Genomic DNA, 16,341 nt, shown 5'->3' on the forward strand with positions numbered 1-16,341 from the left:
GCCTGTCGGTGAGGCTGTGGAAGCGCGCACACATACATAAATCACTTCAAAGTAAATCTAGTGTGGTTGTATTGCATTTAAAGTGCATGTTATGTATTTATTTATCATGTTTGATTGACCTCACGCGGGCCGGACTGGGAGAGCCGTAAGACGCCAGGTCTGAACTACGCCGTCTGGAGAGATTGAAAGTACAGCGCTTGTGCGGCAGTGATAAGCCCCTTCCACTGCAACAAAAAAATGCAGTTAACACATGATCAAATAATTAATGCTGCTAAAGGAATAAAAAGTAATGTGGAGTACACTCTTAAATACATTATTTGAAAATATATGCATAAATATGCTTTTTGTGCTTGACATATCTCAGTTTTTATAAACATTGACAGGTCCTTTTCATGGTTAAATTTACAGGTGTTCTGTTTAAGTGTCCTAGGAAACAGTGAGTCAGTTTGTACAATGCCAAGACCCTGAAAGCACCAGGACCCTGAAACAGCAAGGACCCTGAAACAGCAAGGACCCTGAAACCACAAGGTTTACTATTATCTACAAACTACGGTGCATTCTTTTTCATAGATATTGCTACTAATGCAGTACGAGACCAGGATTATTCATTTATAAAAAAAAAGAGACATGCAATTTTTCTCAAGAGCTCCAGACTCCCCATATAATGCAGCCCTACTACATGCCTGAATGGTGATTTGTGAAGGAACCTGGAGGCAGCTTTCACAGCAGGGCAGCCTGACTGAGGCATGACAGACTGACAGCAGACCAGGAGGGAAGACATGAAGGTGGCAACCATTTCTCCATGTCGGGGTCTGACAGGACCGGCATAGCTCTCCTGATAGTCCTTTAGCTTAAAAAAATATATATTGTAGTTGCAACAGGATGTTTGTTTTTTTTTAGAAATAACTACACTGTCCCCTGTAAATATATCATTCTAATTATAGTAGTGATGGTAATGATGACAATGGATGATGCTTGTAATGATGAGGGTGACATTCAGCTTTTTGATATAATTCTTTTTTTGAGAATGATGGGCGCCTCAGATTTCAGCGATGATTGATGGCAAGAAGTGTGTTGAAGGGAAAAGTCTGCACATGAGACCAGGTGGTATGATGTCAGAGCACAGCTCCACAGCATGTTTGTCAAGTCCATCACAGGCCACTGAGGACGATTGTTCCTGAAGCATGTGAGTGAGATGGAGAGGAAACAGGGTAAACAATTATATCAGCATGAATACAAAACACAAGTACGATTTAAGCTTTCTTCAATGTAATTAGCGGATCTGCTCATGGGGCGAGAACACCACCAGAAATTGTTCACGTCAATTTCCACTCTGGATAAAGAACAGTAGGAATGAATTTCCACCAGAGTCTACCGTCTTGACCTTTGTGTAAATGGAAAGCCACAGAAGCTTTTCTGCCACATGATTCATGTGAGTGAATAGAGCTGATGTTTGGGTTTATCACGCACCGAGTCTGCCCCTCTGACCAGGCTGGATTAACCTGAAGACCGTGAGTTTAGGCCCTGAGGGCCCCCGTGATCCTCAACTTAATTAAACAAGTTTATTAAATGCCAATTCATTTAAGTTTATTACAGGACCCATGCATAAGACAGGCTTTAAGATTAGATTGAAAAAGGCAAAAGGCCCTTGAATGCCTTTTGTATTTCAATTTACATACGTTGTTTAACCAAATTTCCAGAAACTAATTGACACAGTGAATGTATTTACCATGAATGAGAAGATAATACTATCAAACAGTTAGGTGATTCAGATAACTGGTTATTTGTTGATTAGGAGTGAGAGTGTGTCACAACATCTGTGGAGAGTGACTGGCTGCTTCTCTGGCCGTCACGCTCAGCCGGGCGTGTTCCATGACAATGACTGCCGTGCCTCCAGGTCCAGCTCCTGCAGACAGGAAAAAACAAACAAATGACAAAAGACAAAAGACTGAGCAGCGACAGATGAAAGGCTTCCGTAATCGTGGCGAGACATTGCCCAACTGTCCCCAAGGGCCTCAGGTTGGATGTCAGCCCCTTCTCCTATGATTGGGTAACAGCATTTTGTACGACTGCAGTTTCCTCAACCAGGGAAGCAGCTGTAGTTTCAACCCTGCAAAATCAAAGGTGGGATGCTAAGCTGTAGTTAATTACCATTGTTCTTAGTCATCAATAGAGTTGAACTTGAGGTACCTGATGTCTTGATGGCAGTGTCCAGTTTAGAGTTCTTCAGGGTGCTTGATTCTCCAGAGCTGCAGACTAGTGGCCAGCTGGCTGACCCACAATAAAAGCCAACATGTTTTGTATAGTCTTACAAACAGATACGGTGGGTATCCAATAGTCAGCTGTGAAGCAAGAGAACACAACCAGGAGGGCACATCATCTGCATTGTCACAGTCATCTGCAGCCTGAAATCTGGAGCTGTGGCACAAAATAACACCCCTCTGCATATTATGCAGATAGTGTGTCGATAAAAGTCTTGCTTGTTCATTCTAAAAACCTTCGGGGGTTTGTCATCAGAGAGAAGAGGTCAGAATTCGATGAGTTATAATAAAACAGATTTAATAAAAGGTCGATGGCAATACAGTATACAATTCTCAACCGAGGGTGCACAGTTTCAGCAATTCATAAACCACTTACAGCCGAACCTGCATATAGTTCACTGTCTCTTGCGTCCATAAATGAACCCCATGCAACATGTTTTTACTACTCCCAGTCACTGAGCCAATTCACCTCTCTCTGGTTAATTTCACAGCATGCAGATGTCTAAAGGTTTCACAGCTGTGGAGTCATCCTCTGGCCCTTTAAAATCAGTTCACAACCGAGCGTAGATAACAAAATAGTCCCCCTTAAAGGTAAAGTTATACACTCCTATGGCATGCAGCATCCATCTCATCTTACACATTCCATGCATACCTGAAATACTTCTACTCTCTACTTTGAGTGACTTTCTACTATGTTACTAATATACATTCTTCATAATATCCCTCAATAATTAGTATGTCCCTTTTATGTATTGTAATTTACACAGACATTCTTCATTTACAAGTGTAAGTTATAATACATTATTACAACTTTACACTGCTCAGAATGCAAGCATTGTTCTAGATGGAAGTGAGACTGATTTCTTGGACAATCACCTGCAGTTACACCCCAGGAAATATAAGCTTTAACAACCCTAAGATAGGGTTTAAAATTGTTAAGACATGACAGAGACGTGTTGCATGAAATCAAGCTGAAGTTTATTAAAGGAATTAATGAAAAGTAATTAAAACAAAACAGCTAAAACGTGCAGAACCAGCCAGATGGAGACACCACACAGGCAAAAGGCAGCAAGGGAACCTACAAATGATAAACAGATTAAAAGGGCACACTGTGCTGCAAAATACTCATCAAGATTGTGACTACTTACCACCTCACATATGGGATAAATAGTCAGACGGCAGGGCAAATAAGACATATCTAAAACTCACCATGAACCACCAAAAAGGAGGCCAGATGCATTAATTAAAAATGATTTTATCGCTCTGGTACTAGACAGGAATCAATGGTACAAAAAATGTGTTCTATCCATTAGCAACTAAGCTGCCTAGCTTGCTGAGATTGAAAGCTAGCTTGAAGAGCTTGACTGATGAGTGCTAACGTGTTCCTGGTTTGCAAGTATGTTAGCTGTTAGCTCAACAATTATTTCAGTTTGCCAACCAGCCCTGTAAAAAGTGTGGATGTGAATTCATTTACAGTTTGTGGCGTTACCAGGCCTTTTGAGTGACATCATTTATATAAAAATGGAGCGTAAATATACACCATACACCATAATATACACTATACACCATGATCATAAGGTTATACTTTCCATTGTTTGTTTGCCTATGAAGCTGCAAGTCTTCCCTTTCTTTCATTTTCCACTGTATAACCTTAACCCTTTTTGTGTATTTGGGAGGAACACAGAGAGAGAGAGAGAGAGAGAGAGAGAGAGAGAGAGAGAGAGAGAGAGAGAGAGAGAGAGAGAGAGAGAGGGAGAGAGAGAGAGAGAGGTGGGTCAAACAGAGGAAATAACAGAGTGGATAAGAATTGTGAGTGAAAAAAGATTGAAGGACTGCTGTTTTAATGGTTTGGACGTCTGTGAGTTTGGCCGCTGGGGGTTCATTGTGTGACTGTCACAGAGGATAAACTTCAGAAATAACTCAAAGAATGAGTTTTGAGAAAGAGAAAATCCACCATGAAAGATAATTTACATGTGTTGTTGACTGATCATAATGTCATGTCAAAAATATTAGAACAATAATAACAATTGAAAAGGACCTACTATTCAATGTTGTTATGAATGCTTTATTGTTGTTGAATATTATTTAGTAGTATATAACTTCAAGGTAATTTCAATGGATTGGCCCTCTGAGGTCTTGGAGTACGCAGTGTATTGTATTTGTCAGGGGCTTTTGTTGTGAAAGGTAAGAGCAAAAGTGGAAAGAAGTGGATCTAGACGATGGCAAGTGATCAAGTTGGCCATTTTCAGACCAAGGAGCCTCCATGTTTCTGTTGATCACAACATGATCCTATTGATGCCTTCCCTCGCTCAGAAAACAAAGATCAGAAAAATCCACCCAAAAAATATATATTGATGTGCCAAATATTTCATCAACAAAATACATGTAACTGGTTACATTACATTTCTTTTTTTATCCAATAAGTGCATTCAACCATGAGAACAAACTAAGAACAAGAATTAAAAAAAGTACAATTTCTTCAATAAAGTCAAACTACAAAGTGCTCTCAGTCAGAGATATTTAAGAGCTACTAAAGTGCTGCTACTGCGCTACCTTCATTATTCAACTGCGCTACCTTCCTTATTCAAGGTGTAGTCTAAAAGATGAGTTTTTAGTTCACAGTGGAAGATGTAGAGACTTCCTGCAGTCCTGATGTCAATGGGGAGCTCATTCCACCATCGAGGAGCCAGGAAGCAAACAGTTGTGACTTTGTTGAGTGTTTAGCTCGCAGAGACGGAGCTACAAGCTGATTGGCTGAAGCAGCGACAGAGATACAAGCTGATTAGTTAAAAAGTGAAGGAGCTACAAGCCTATTGACTGAATCTGAGTGGAGTGAACTAACTGGCTGTACGGTTTTACCATGTCCTGGATGTAGATGGACCCGATCTGTTTGTAGCACGTTGCGCAAGGACCAATGTTTTGAAGCGGATGCTGCAGCCACCAGTAGCCAGTGGGGGGAGGAGGATCGAAGTAGTGTGAGTGAATTTCTAGAGGTTAAAGACCATCGCGCTGCCGCAGTCTGGATGAGCTGTATTGGTTGAAGGTTTTGTGTAAAGAATATAAAATGTTCTGTGTTAAAATCATATGTAAGAACGAGGTCGTGAGTGTGGTTAAAGCAGTGAGTCGGTTCATACTGACATCCACATAAATATTAAGATCACCTACATTATTACCCTTATCAGTTTTATTAAGGACTAAACTTGATAAAAACTGTTACAATTCAGATAGAAACTCTGAATATGGACGCACTCAATAAGGTGGTACAATAATACAAATTTGTAACTTCTTCGTGCCATGATATATATGATGTCTAACTTTCCTTTTCAAAAATGAGGTATCTAAGTGCCTTGAAATGTTTTGCTTAGTTTTGGCATTTGATAAGCTTTTTAGATGGATATTGTCACATTTCTGCCCCGTCAAAGCGTTGCATCCTTTTTTTGGAACGAGTAAAAAACTACTTTTGTCACAAGTGGGATTCAAACCCACACCTCCAGTGGAGACTCCTGCAGGCCTTCACTGTGAGTGGGCGTGTAAAGTTACTCACTGCCTCCACCTTTAAAGGGAGAGGAACCGCTTCTCTTTCCCTCGCAGCGACATTTTAATGAGAAGACAATGGAGCGTCCCAGCACGAGCGCTACTCTTCAAGAAGACTCAACCCTAACGAGATCAAATCTCTGCTCCAAGACCCGTTTGAGAGAAGAACTTGGGGGAGAAACTTCAGGTGAAAGGACAGATTCCAGATCAGCCGCCTGAACTCAGCATGAACGAAGCCTGTTTAAACCTAGAAGCTAGAATCTCTACTGATGACCGCTTTCCCACAGAGGTTTATGTGCGTCTGGTGAGTGACATGCTGATTATGTTACTGTTTTTTACATTTGCAGTCATATTTAATCATAAACTAGCCACAGCGCTGTAGTTGCTGCTGCACCTGAGGGTGCTGGTGCTTCTACCTGAGGCAGGGCTCTCAAGTGTCACGCATTGAGCGTGACTGTCACGCATTTTGGTCTTAAGTCACGCCCTCCCGCCACACATGATATTTCTCACGCTAAAAAAAAAACTCCAGGCTATTTAATGTGCCTTCTCATGACCTGGTGGCGCTGCCCTCACCAGGGAGGAATCAAGCCCCCCCGGTGAGGAGCCACTCATCAACCAATCAAAAAAAGAAATTGGCTACAGCCAATCAGAAACACGTATCTTTTGGATCCGGGTAAGATGTAATGACAGGCCATCCTGACAATGAAAAGCCAAATATCTGCAGAAATCCTCCTGAATATGGGGGTCGTAGAATAATTACGTACCTTATTTGTACCTAGCTATATGCCATCTCAACATTGCTTTTAAAAAACTTAGGTACCAAAGTATCCTGAAATGTTTTGTTTTTGCATTTGATTCGCTTCTTGGATGTATATTGTCAAAGTTCTGCCAAATCAACCACAAAGCATTGCAGAATTTTATTAAAAGTTATGAACCAGTACTTCTGTCAGAAGTGGGATTCGAACCCACGCCTCCAGTGGAGACTGCGACCTGAACGCAGCGCCTTGGACCGCTCGGCCATCCTGAGTATGAAATGCCAAATATCTGCAGAAATCCTCCTGAATATGGGGGTCGTAGAATAATTACGTACCTTATTTGTGCCTAGCTATATATGCCATCTCAACATTGCTTTTAAAAAACTTAGGTACCAAAGTATCCTGAAATGTTTTCCTTCTTGGATGTATACTGTCAAAGTTCTGCACAATCAACCACAAAGCATTGCAAACTTTTCTTCAAAGTCAAGAAAAACATTCTGTCAGAAGTGGGATTCAAACCCACACCTCCAGTGGAGACTGCGACCTGAACGCAGTGCCTTGGACCGCTCGGCCATCCTGACTATGAAACGCCAAATATCTGCAGAAATCCTCCTGAATATGGGGGGTAGAATAATTACATACCTTATTTGTGCCTAGCTATATGCCATCTCAACATTGCTTTTAAAAAACTTAGGTACCAAAGTATCCTGAAATGTTTTGTTTTTGCATTTGATTCGCTTCATGGATGTATATTGTCAAAGTTCTGCCCAATAAACCACAAAGCATTGCAGACTTTTATTAAAAGTTATGAACCAGTAGTTCTGTCAGAAGTGGGATTCGAACCCATGCCTCCAGTAGAGACTGCGACCTTAACACAGCGCCTTGGACCGCTCGGCCATCCTGACTATGAAAAGCCAAATATCGGCAGAAATCCTCCTGAATATGGGTGGTAGAATAATTACGTACCTTATTTGTGCTTAGCTATATGCAATCTCAACATTGCTTTTAAAAAACTTAGGTACCAAAGTATCCTGAAATGTTTTGTTTTTGCATTTGATTCGCTTCTTGGATGTATATTGTCAAAGTTCTGCACAATCAACCACAAAGCATTGCAAACTTTTCTTCAAAGTCAAGAAAAACATTCTGTCAGAAGTGGGATTCGAACCCTCGCCTCCAGTGGAGACTGCGACCTGAACGCAGCACCTTGGACCGCTCGGCCATCCTGACTATGAAAAGCCAAATATCTGCAGAAATCCTCCTGAATATGGGTGGTAGAATAATTACGTACCTTATTTGTGCTGAGCAAAATGCAATCTCAACATTGCTTTTAAAAAACGTAGGTACCAAAGTATCCTGAAATGTTTTGTTTTTGCATTTGATTCGCTTCGTGGATGTATATTGTCAAAGTTCTGCACAATCAACCACAAAGCATTGCAAACTTTTCTTCAAAGTCAAGAAAAACATTCTGTCAGAAGTGGGATTCGAACCCACGCCTCCAGTGGAGACTGCGACCTGAACTCAGCGCCTTGGACCGCTCGGCCATCCTGACTATGAAATGCCAAATATCTGCAGAAATCCTCCTGAATATGGGGGGTATAATAATTACGTACCTTATTTGTGCCTAGCTATATGCCATCTCAACATTGCTTTTAAAAAACGTAGGTACCAAAGTATCCTGAAATGTTTTGTTTTTGCATTTGATTCGCTTCATGGATGTATATTGTCAAAGTTCTGCCCAATAAACCACAAAGCATTGCAGACTTTTATTAAAAGTTATGAACCAGTACTTCTGTCAGAAGTGGGATTCGAACACAACGCCTCTAGTAGAGACTGCGACCTTAACGCAGCGCCTTGGACCGCTCGGCCATCCTGACTATGAAAAGCCAAATATCGGCAGAAATCCTCCTGAATATGGGTGGTAGAATAATTACGTAACTTATTTGTGCCTAGCTATATGCAATCTCAACATTCCTTTTAAAAAACTTAGGTACCAAAGTATCTTGAAATGTTTTGTTTTTGCATTTGATTTGCTTCTTGGATGTATATTGTCAAAGTTCTGCCAAATCAACCACAAAGCATTGCAGACTTTTATTGAAAGTAATGAACCAGTACTTCTGTCAGAAGTGGGATTTGAACCCACGCCTCCAGTAGAGACTGCGACCTTCACGCAGTGCCTTGGACCGCTCGGCAATCCTGACTATGAAACGCCAAATATCTGCAGAAATCCTCCTGAATATGGGGGGTAGAATAATTACATACCTTATTTGTGCCTAGCTATATTCCATCTCAACATTGCTTTTAAAAAACTTAGGTACCAAAGTATCCTGAAATGTTTTGTTTTTGCATTTGATTCGCTTCATGGATGTATATTGTCAAAGTTCTGCCCAATAAACCACAAAGCATTGCAGACTTTTATTAAAAGTTATGAACCAGTACTTCTGTCAGAAGTGGGATTCGAACACAACGCCTCTAGTAGAGACTGCGACCTTAACGCAGCGCCTTGGACCGCTCGGCCATCCTGACTATGAAAAGCCAAATATCGGCAGAAATCCTCCTGAATATGGGTGGTAGAATAATTACGTACCTTATTTGTGCCTAGCTATATGCAATCTCAACATTCCTTTTAAAAAACTTAGGTACCAAAGTATCTTGAAATGTTTTGTTTTTGCATTTGATTCGCTTCTTGGATGTATATTGTCAAAGTTCTGCCAAATCAACCACAAAGCATTGCAGACTTTTATTGAAAGTTATGAACCAGTACTTCTGTCAGAAGTGGGATTCGAACCCACGCCTCCAGTAGAGACTGCGACCTTCACGCAGTGCCTTGGACCGCTCGGCAATCCTGACTATGAAAAGCCAAATATCGACAGAAATCCTCCTGAATATGGGTGGTAGAATAATTACGTACCTTATTTGTGCCCAGCTATATGCCATCTCAACATTGCTTTTAAAAAACTTAGGTACCAAAGTATCCTGAAATGTTTTGTTTTTGCATTTGATTCGCTTCTTGGATGTATATTGTCAAAGTTCTGCACAATCAACCACAAAGCATTGCAAACTTTTCTTCAAAGTCAAGAAAAACATTCTGTCAGAAGTGGGATTCGAACCCACGCCTCCAGTGGAGACTGCGACCTGAACGCAGCGCCTTGGACAGCTCGGCCATCCTAACCATGAAACTCCAAATACCTGCAGAAATCCTCCTGAATATGGGGGGTATAATAATTACGTACCTTATTTGTGCCTAGCTATATGCCATCTCAACATTGCTTTTAAAAAACTTAGGTACCAAAGTATCCTGAAATGTTTGTTTTTGCATTTGATTCGCTTCTTGGATGTATACTGTCAAAGTTCTGCACAATCAACCACAAAGCATTGCAAACTTTTCTTCAAAGTCAAGAAAAACATTCTGTCAGAAGTGGGATTCGAACCCACGCCTCCAGTGGAGACTGCGACCTGAACGCAGCGCCTTGGACCGCTCGGCCATCCTGACTATGAAACGCCAAATATCTGCAGAAATCCTCCTGAATATGGGTGGTAGAATAATTACGTACCTTATTTGTGCTGAGCTATATGCAATCTCAACATTGCTTTTAAAAAACTTAGGTACCAAAGTATCCTGAAATGTTTTGTTTTTGCATTTGATTCGCTTCTTGGATGTATATTGTCAAAGTTCTGCACAATCAACCACAAAGCATTGCAAACTTTTCTTCAAAGTCAAGAAAAACATTCTGTCAGAAGTGGGATTCGAACCCACGCCTCCAGTGGAGACTGCGACCTGAACGCAGCGCCTTGGACTGCTCGGCCATCCTGACTATAAAACGCCAAATATCTGCAGAAATCCTCCTGAATATGGGTGGTAGAATAATTACGTACCTTATTTGTGCTTAGCTATATGCAATCTCAACATTGCTTTTAAAAAACTTAGGTACCAAAGTATCCTGAAATATTTTGTTTTTGCATTTGATTCGCTTCTTGGATGTATATTGTCAATGTTCTGCCAAATCAACCACAAAGCATTGCAGACTTTTATTGAAAGTTATGAACCAGTACTTCTGTCAGAAGTGGGATTCAAACCCACGCCTCCAGTGGAGACTGCGACCTGAACGCAGCGCCTTGGACCGCTCGGCCATCCTGACTATGAAAAGCCAAATATCTGCAGAAATCCTCCTAAATATGGGTGGTAGAATAATTACGTACCTCATTTGTGCTAAGCTATATGCAATCTCAACATTGCTTTTAAAAAACTTAGGTACCAAAGTATCCTGAAATGTTTTGTTTTTGCATTTGATTCGCTTCTTGGATGTATATTGTCAAAGTTCTGCCCAATAAACCACAAAGCATTGCAAACTTTTCTTCAAAGTCAAGAAAAACATTCAGTCAGAAGTGGGATTCAAACCCACGCCTCCAGTGGAGACTGCGACCTGGACCACTCGGCCATCCTGACTATGAAAAGCCAAATATCTGCAGAAATCCTCCTGAATATGGGTGGTAGAATAATTACGTACCTTATTTGTGCTTAGCTATATGCAATCTCAACATTCCTTTTAAAAAACTTAGGTACCAAAGTATCCTGAAATGTTTTGTTTTTGCATTTGATTCGCTTATTGGATGTATATTGTCAAAGTTCTGCCCAATAAACCACAAAGCATTGCAGACTTTTATTAAAAGTTATGAACCAGTACTTCTGTCAGAAGTGGGATTCGAACCCACGCCTCCAGTAGAGACTGCGACCTTAACGCAGCGCCTTGGACCGCTCGGCCATCCTGACTATGAAAAGCCAAATATCTGCAGAAATCCTCCTGAATATGGGTGGTAGAATAATTACGTACCTTATTTGTGCCTAGCTATCTGCAATCTCAACATTCCTTTTAAAAAACTTAGGTACCAAAGTATCCTGAAATGTTTTGTTTTTGCATTTGATTCGCTTCTTGGATGTATATTGTCAAAGTTCTGCACAATCAACCACAAAGCATTGCAAACTTTTCTTCAAAGTCAAGAAAAACATTCTGTTAGAAGTGGGGTTCGAACCCATGCCTCCAGTGGAGACTGCGACCTGAACGCAGCGCCTTGGACCGCTCGGCCATCCTGACTATGAAACGCCAAATATCTGCAGAAAGCCTCCTGAATATGTGGGTATAATAATTACGTACCTTATTTGTGCTGAGCTATATGCAATCTCAACATTGCTTTTAAAAAACTTAGGTACCAAAGTATCCTGAAATGTTTTGTTTTTGCATTTGATTCGCTTCTTGGATGTATACTGTCAAAGTTCTGCACAATCAACCACAAAGCATTGCAAACTTTTCTTCAAAGTCAAGAAAAACATTCAGTCAGAAGTGGGATTCGAACCCACGCCTCCAGTGGAGACTGCGACCTGAACGCAGCGCCTTGGACCGCTCGGCCATCCTGACTATGAAAAGCCAAATATCTGCAGAAATCCTCCTGAATATGGGTGGTAGAATAATTACGTACCTTATTTGTGCTTAGCTATATGCCATCTCAAAATTGCTTTTAAAAAACTTAGGTACCAAAGTATCCTGAAATGTTTTGTTTTTGCATTTGATTCGCTTCTTGGATGTATATTGTCAAAGTTCTGCCCAATAAACCACAAAGCATTGCAGACTTTTATTAAAAGTTATGAACCAGTACTTCTGTCAGAAGTGGGATTCGAACCCACGCCTCCAGTAGAGACTGCGACCTTAACGCAGCGCCTTGGACCGCTCGGCCATCCTGACAATGAAACGCCAAATATCTGCAGAAATCCTCCTGAATATGGGGGGTAGAATAATTACGTACCTTATTTGTGCCTAGCTATATGCCATCTCAACATTGCTTTTAAAAAACTTAGGTACCAAAGTATCCTGAAATGTTTTGTTTTTGCATTTGATTCGCTTCTTGGATGTATATTGTCAAAGTTCTGCCCAATAAACCACAAAGCATTGCAAACTTTTCTTCAAAGTCAAGAAAAACATTCAGTCAGAAGTGGGATTCAAACCCACGCCTCCAGTGGAGACTGCGACCTGGACCACTCGGCCATCCTGACTATGAAAAGCCAAATATCTGCAGAAATCCTCCTGAATATGGGTGGTAGAATAATTACGTACCTTATTTGTGCCTAGCTATCTGCAATCTCAACATTCCTTTTAAAAAACTTAGGTACCAAAGTATCCTGAAATGTTTTGTTTTTGCATTTGATTCGCTTATTGGATGTATATTGTCAAAGTTCTGCCCAATAAACCACAAAGCATTGCAGACTTTTATTAAAAGTTATGAACCAGTACTTCTGTCAGAAGTGGGATTCGAACCCACGCCTCCAGTAGAGACTGCGACCTTAACGCAGCGCCTTGGACCGCTCGGCCATCCTGACTATGAAAAGCCAAATATCTGCAGAAATCCTCCTGAATATGGGTGGTAGAATAATTACGTACCTTATTTGTGCCTAGCTATCTGCAATCTCAACATTCCTTTTAAAAAACTTAGGTACCAAAGTATCCTGAAATGTTTTGTTTTTGCATTTGATTCGCTTCTTGGATGTATATTGTCAAAGTTCTGCACAATCAACCACAAAGCATTGCAAACTTTTCTTCAAAGTCAAGAAAAACATTCTGTTAGAAGTGGGGTTCGAACCCATGCCTCCAGTGGAGACTGCGACCTGAACGCAGCGCCTTGGACCGCTCGGCCATCCTGACTATGAAACGCCAAATATCTGCAGAAAGCCTCCTGAATATGTGGGTATAATAATTACGTACCTTATTTGTGCTGAGCTATATGCAATCTCAACATTGCTTTTAAAAAACTTAGGTACCAAAGTATCCTGAAATGTTTTGTTTTTGCATTTGATTCGCTTCTTGGATGTATATTGTCAAAGTTCTGCACAATCAACCACAAAGCATTGCAAACTTTTCTTCAAAGTCAAGAAAAACATTCTGTCAGAAGTGGGATTCGAACCCACGCCTCCAGTGGAGACTGCGACCTGAACGCAGCGCCTTGGACCGCTCGGCCATCCTGACAATGAAACACCAAATATCTGCAGAAATCCTCCTGAATATGTGGGTATAATAATTACGTACCTTATTTGTGCTTAGCTATATGCCATCTCAAAATTGCTTTTAAAAAACTTAGGTACCAAAGTATCCTGAAATGTTTTGTTTTTGCATTTGATTCGCTTCTTGGATGTATATTGTCAAAGTTCTGCCCAATAAACCACAAAGCATTGCAGACTTTTATTAAAAGTTATGAACCAGTACTTCTGTCAGAAGTGGGATTCGAACCCACGCCTCCAGTAGAGACTGCGACCTTAACGCAGCGCCTTGGACCGCTCGGCCATCCTGACTATGAAAAGCCAAATATCTGCAGAAATCCTCCTGAATATGGGTGGTAGAATAATTACGTACCTTATTTGTGCCTAGCTATATGCAATCTCAACATTGCTTTTAAAAAACTTAGGTACCAAAGTATCCTGAAATGTTTTGTTTTTGCATTTGATTCGCTTCTTGGATGTATACTGTCAAAGTTCTGCACAATCAACCACAAAGCATTGCAGACTTTTATTAAAAGTTATGAACCAGTACTTCTGTCAGAAGTGGGATTCGAACCCACGCCTCCAGTGGAGACTGCGACCTGAACGCAGCGCCTTGGACCGCTCGGCCATCCTGACAATGAAACGCCAACTATCTGCAGAAATCCTCCTGAATATGGGGGGTAGAATAATTACGTACCTTATTTGTGCCTAGCTATATGCCATCTCAACATTGCTTTTAAAAAACTTAGGTACCAAAGTATCCTGAAATGTTTTGTTTTTGCATTTGATTCGCTTCTTGGATGTATATTGTCAAAGTTCTGCACAATCAACCACAAAGCATTGCAGACTTTTATTAAAAGTTATGAACCAGTACTTCTGTCAGAAGTGGGATTCGAACCCACGCCTCCAGTGGAGACTGCGACCTGAACGCAGCGCCTTGGACCGCTCGGCCATCCTGACAATGAAACGCCAACTATCTGCAGAAATCCTCCTGAATATGGGGGGTAGAATAATTACGTACCTTATTTGTGCCTAGCTATATGCCATCTCAACATTGCTTTTAAAAAACTTAGGTACCAAAGTATCCTGAAATGTTTTGTTTTTGCATTTGATTCGCTTCTTGGATGTATATTGTCAAAGTTCTGCACAATCAACCACAAAGCATTGTAAACTTTTCTTCAAAGTCAAGAAAAACATTCTGTCAGAAGTGGGATTCGAACCTATGCCTCCAGTGGAGACTGCGACCTGAACGCAGCGCCTTGGACCACTCGGCCATCCGCACTATGACACGCCAAATATCTGCAGAAAGCCTCCTGAATATGTGGGTATAATAATTACGTACCTTATTTGTGCTGAGCTATATGCAATCTCAACATTGCTTTTAAAAAACTTAGGTACCAAAGTATCCTGAAATGTTTTGTTTTTGCATTTGATTCGCTTCTTGGATGTATACTGTCAAAGTTCTGCACAATCAACCACAAAGCATTGCAAACTTTTCTTCAAAGTCAAGAAAAACATTCAGTCAGAAGTGGGATTCGAACCCACGCCTCCAGTGGAGACTGCGACCTGAACGCAGCGCCTTGGACCGCTCGGCCATCCTGACTATGAAAAGCCAAATATCTGCAGAAATCCTCCTGAATATGGGTGGTAGAATAATTACGTACCTTATTTGTGCTTAGCTATATGCCATCTCAAAATTGCTTTTAAAAAACTTAGGTACCAAAGTATCCTGAAATGTTTTGTTTTTGCATTTGATTCGCTTCTTGGATGTATATTGTCAAAGTTCTGCCCAATAAACCACAAAGCATTGCAGACTTTTATTAAAAGTTATGAACCAGTACTTCTGTCAGAAGTGGGATTCGAACCCACGCCTCCAGTAGAGACTGCGACCTTAACGCAGCGCCTTGGACCGCTCGGCCATCCTGACTATGAAAAGCCAAATATCTGCAGAAATCCTCCTGAATATGGGTGGTAGAATAATTACGTACCTTATTTGTGCCTAGCTATATGCAATCTCAACATTGCTTTTAAAAAACTTAGGTACCAAAGTATCCTGAAATGTTTTGTTTTTGCATTTGATTCGCTTCTTGGATGTATACTGTCAAAGTTCTGCACAATCAACCACAAAGCATTGCAGACTTTTATTAAAAGTTATGAACCAGTACTTCTGTCAGAAGTGGGATTCGAACCCACGCCTCCAGTGGAGACTGCGACCTGAACGCAGCGCCTTGGACCGCTCGGCCATCCTGACAATGAAACGCCAAATATCTGCAGAAATCCTCCTGAATATGGGGGGTAGAATAATTACGTACCTTATTTGTGCCTAGCTATATGCCATCTCAACATTGCTTTTAAAAAACTTAGGTACCAAAGTATCCTGAAATGTTTTGTTTTTGCATTTGATTCGCTTCTTGGATGTATATTGTCAAAGTTCTGCCCAATAAACCACAAAGCATTGCAAACTTTTCTTCAAAGTCAAGAAAAACATTCAGTCAGAAGTGGGATTCAAACCCACGCCTCCAGTGGAGACTGCGACCTGGACCACTCGGCCATCCTGACTATGAAAAGCCAAATATCTGCAGAAATCCTCCTGAATATGGGTGGTAGAATAATTACGTACCTTATTTGTGCCTAGCTATCTGCAATCTCAACATTCCTTTTAAAAAACTTAGGTACCAAAGTATCCTGAAATGTTTTGTTTTTGCATTTGATTCGCTTATTGGATGTATATTGTCAAAGTTCTGCCCAATAAACCACAAAGCATTGCAGA

The 16,341-nt window shown here is 40.9% G+C and overlaps 27 non-coding genes across 27 annotated transcripts; all 27 read right to left on the reverse strand.

Moving 5' to 3' along the window:
* Positions 1-6,739: 6,739 nt before the first annotated feature.
* Positions 6,740-6,822, reverse strand: trnal-cag (transfer RNA leucine (anticodon CAG)). Its single transcript has one exon. It is a non-coding gene; the product is annotated as a tRNA-Leu (tRNA).
* A 226-nt stretch (positions 6,823-7,048) lies between these two features.
* On the reverse strand, positions 7,049-7,131 carry trnal-cag (transfer RNA leucine (anticodon CAG)). Its single transcript has one exon. It is a non-coding gene; the product is annotated as a tRNA-Leu (tRNA).
* A 241-nt stretch (positions 7,132-7,372) lies between these two features.
* trnal-aag (transfer RNA leucine (anticodon AAG)) lies at positions 7,373-7,455 on the reverse strand. The gene has a single exon. It is a non-coding gene; the product is annotated as a tRNA-Leu (tRNA).
* A 239-nt stretch (positions 7,456-7,694) lies between these two features.
* On the reverse strand, positions 7,695-7,777 carry trnal-cag (transfer RNA leucine (anticodon CAG)). Its single transcript has one exon. It is a non-coding gene; the product is annotated as a tRNA-Leu (tRNA).
* A 239-nt stretch (positions 7,778-8,016) lies between these two features.
* Positions 8,017-8,099, reverse strand: trnal-cag (transfer RNA leucine (anticodon CAG)). The gene has a single exon. It is a non-coding gene; the product is annotated as a tRNA-Leu (tRNA).
* Positions 8,100-8,340: 241 nt separating this feature from the next.
* trnal-aag (transfer RNA leucine (anticodon AAG)) lies at positions 8,341-8,424 on the reverse strand. The gene has a single exon. It is a non-coding gene; the product is annotated as a tRNA-Leu (tRNA).
* Positions 8,425-8,665: 241 nt separating this feature from the next.
* trnal-aag (transfer RNA leucine (anticodon AAG)) lies at positions 8,666-8,748 on the reverse strand. The gene has a single exon. It is a non-coding gene; the product is annotated as a tRNA-Leu (tRNA).
* Positions 8,749-8,989: 241 nt separating this feature from the next.
* Positions 8,990-9,073, reverse strand: trnal-aag (transfer RNA leucine (anticodon AAG)). Its single transcript has one exon. It is a non-coding gene; the product is annotated as a tRNA-Leu (tRNA).
* Positions 9,074-9,314: 241 nt separating this feature from the next.
* On the reverse strand, positions 9,315-9,397 carry trnal-aag (transfer RNA leucine (anticodon AAG)). The gene has a single exon. It is a non-coding gene; the product is annotated as a tRNA-Leu (tRNA).
* A 239-nt stretch (positions 9,398-9,636) lies between these two features.
* On the reverse strand, positions 9,637-9,719 carry trnal-cag (transfer RNA leucine (anticodon CAG)). The gene has a single exon. It is a non-coding gene; the product is annotated as a tRNA-Leu (tRNA).
* A 238-nt stretch (positions 9,720-9,957) lies between these two features.
* trnal-cag (transfer RNA leucine (anticodon CAG)) lies at positions 9,958-10,040 on the reverse strand. Its single transcript has one exon. It is a non-coding gene; the product is annotated as a tRNA-Leu (tRNA).
* A 239-nt stretch (positions 10,041-10,279) lies between these two features.
* On the reverse strand, positions 10,280-10,362 carry trnal-cag (transfer RNA leucine (anticodon CAG)). Its single transcript has one exon. It is a non-coding gene; the product is annotated as a tRNA-Leu (tRNA).
* A 241-nt stretch (positions 10,363-10,603) lies between these two features.
* Positions 10,604-10,686, reverse strand: trnal-cag (transfer RNA leucine (anticodon CAG)). The gene has a single exon. It is a non-coding gene; the product is annotated as a tRNA-Leu (tRNA).
* A 549-nt stretch (positions 10,687-11,235) lies between these two features.
* On the reverse strand, positions 11,236-11,318 carry trnal-aag (transfer RNA leucine (anticodon AAG)). Its single transcript has one exon. It is a non-coding gene; the product is annotated as a tRNA-Leu (tRNA).
* A 239-nt stretch (positions 11,319-11,557) lies between these two features.
* trnal-cag (transfer RNA leucine (anticodon CAG)) lies at positions 11,558-11,640 on the reverse strand. The gene has a single exon. It is a non-coding gene; the product is annotated as a tRNA-Leu (tRNA).
* Positions 11,641-11,878: 238 nt separating this feature from the next.
* Positions 11,879-11,961, reverse strand: trnal-cag (transfer RNA leucine (anticodon CAG)). The gene has a single exon. It is a non-coding gene; the product is annotated as a tRNA-Leu (tRNA).
* Positions 11,962-12,202: 241 nt separating this feature from the next.
* Positions 12,203-12,285, reverse strand: trnal-aag (transfer RNA leucine (anticodon AAG)). Its single transcript has one exon. It is a non-coding gene; the product is annotated as a tRNA-Leu (tRNA).
* Positions 12,286-12,834: 549 nt separating this feature from the next.
* On the reverse strand, positions 12,835-12,917 carry trnal-aag (transfer RNA leucine (anticodon AAG)). The gene has a single exon. It is a non-coding gene; the product is annotated as a tRNA-Leu (tRNA).
* Positions 12,918-13,156: 239 nt separating this feature from the next.
* trnal-cag (transfer RNA leucine (anticodon CAG)) lies at positions 13,157-13,239 on the reverse strand. Its single transcript has one exon. It is a non-coding gene; the product is annotated as a tRNA-Leu (tRNA).
* Positions 13,240-13,477: 238 nt separating this feature from the next.
* trnal-cag (transfer RNA leucine (anticodon CAG)) lies at positions 13,478-13,560 on the reverse strand. The gene has a single exon. It is a non-coding gene; the product is annotated as a tRNA-Leu (tRNA).
* Positions 13,561-13,800: 240 nt separating this feature from the next.
* trnal-aag (transfer RNA leucine (anticodon AAG)) lies at positions 13,801-13,883 on the reverse strand. Its single transcript has one exon. It is a non-coding gene; the product is annotated as a tRNA-Leu (tRNA).
* Positions 13,884-14,124: 241 nt separating this feature from the next.
* Positions 14,125-14,207, reverse strand: trnal-cag (transfer RNA leucine (anticodon CAG)). The gene has a single exon. It is a non-coding gene; the product is annotated as a tRNA-Leu (tRNA).
* A 241-nt stretch (positions 14,208-14,448) lies between these two features.
* Positions 14,449-14,531, reverse strand: trnal-cag (transfer RNA leucine (anticodon CAG)). Its single transcript has one exon. It is a non-coding gene; the product is annotated as a tRNA-Leu (tRNA).
* Positions 14,532-14,770: 239 nt separating this feature from the next.
* Positions 14,771-14,859, reverse strand: trnal-cag (transfer RNA leucine (anticodon CAG)). Its single transcript has one exon. It is a non-coding gene; the product is annotated as a tRNA-Leu (tRNA).
* Positions 14,860-15,091: 232 nt separating this feature from the next.
* Positions 15,092-15,174, reverse strand: trnal-cag (transfer RNA leucine (anticodon CAG)). Its single transcript has one exon. It is a non-coding gene; the product is annotated as a tRNA-Leu (tRNA).
* A 241-nt stretch (positions 15,175-15,415) lies between these two features.
* trnal-aag (transfer RNA leucine (anticodon AAG)) lies at positions 15,416-15,498 on the reverse strand. Its single transcript has one exon. It is a non-coding gene; the product is annotated as a tRNA-Leu (tRNA).
* A 241-nt stretch (positions 15,499-15,739) lies between these two features.
* Positions 15,740-15,822, reverse strand: trnal-cag (transfer RNA leucine (anticodon CAG)). Its single transcript has one exon. It is a non-coding gene; the product is annotated as a tRNA-Leu (tRNA).
* Positions 15,823-16,341: the final 519 nt, after the last annotated feature.

This window comes from Clinocottus analis, unplaced genomic scaffold (genome assembly GCF_023055335.1).
Source record: "Clinocottus analis isolate CAN_PGR_092001 unplaced genomic scaffold, fCliAna1.0.p SCAF_10, whole genome shotgun sequence".
Lineage (NCBI taxonomy): Eukaryota > Metazoa > Chordata > Actinopteri > Perciformes > Cottidae > Clinocottus > Clinocottus analis.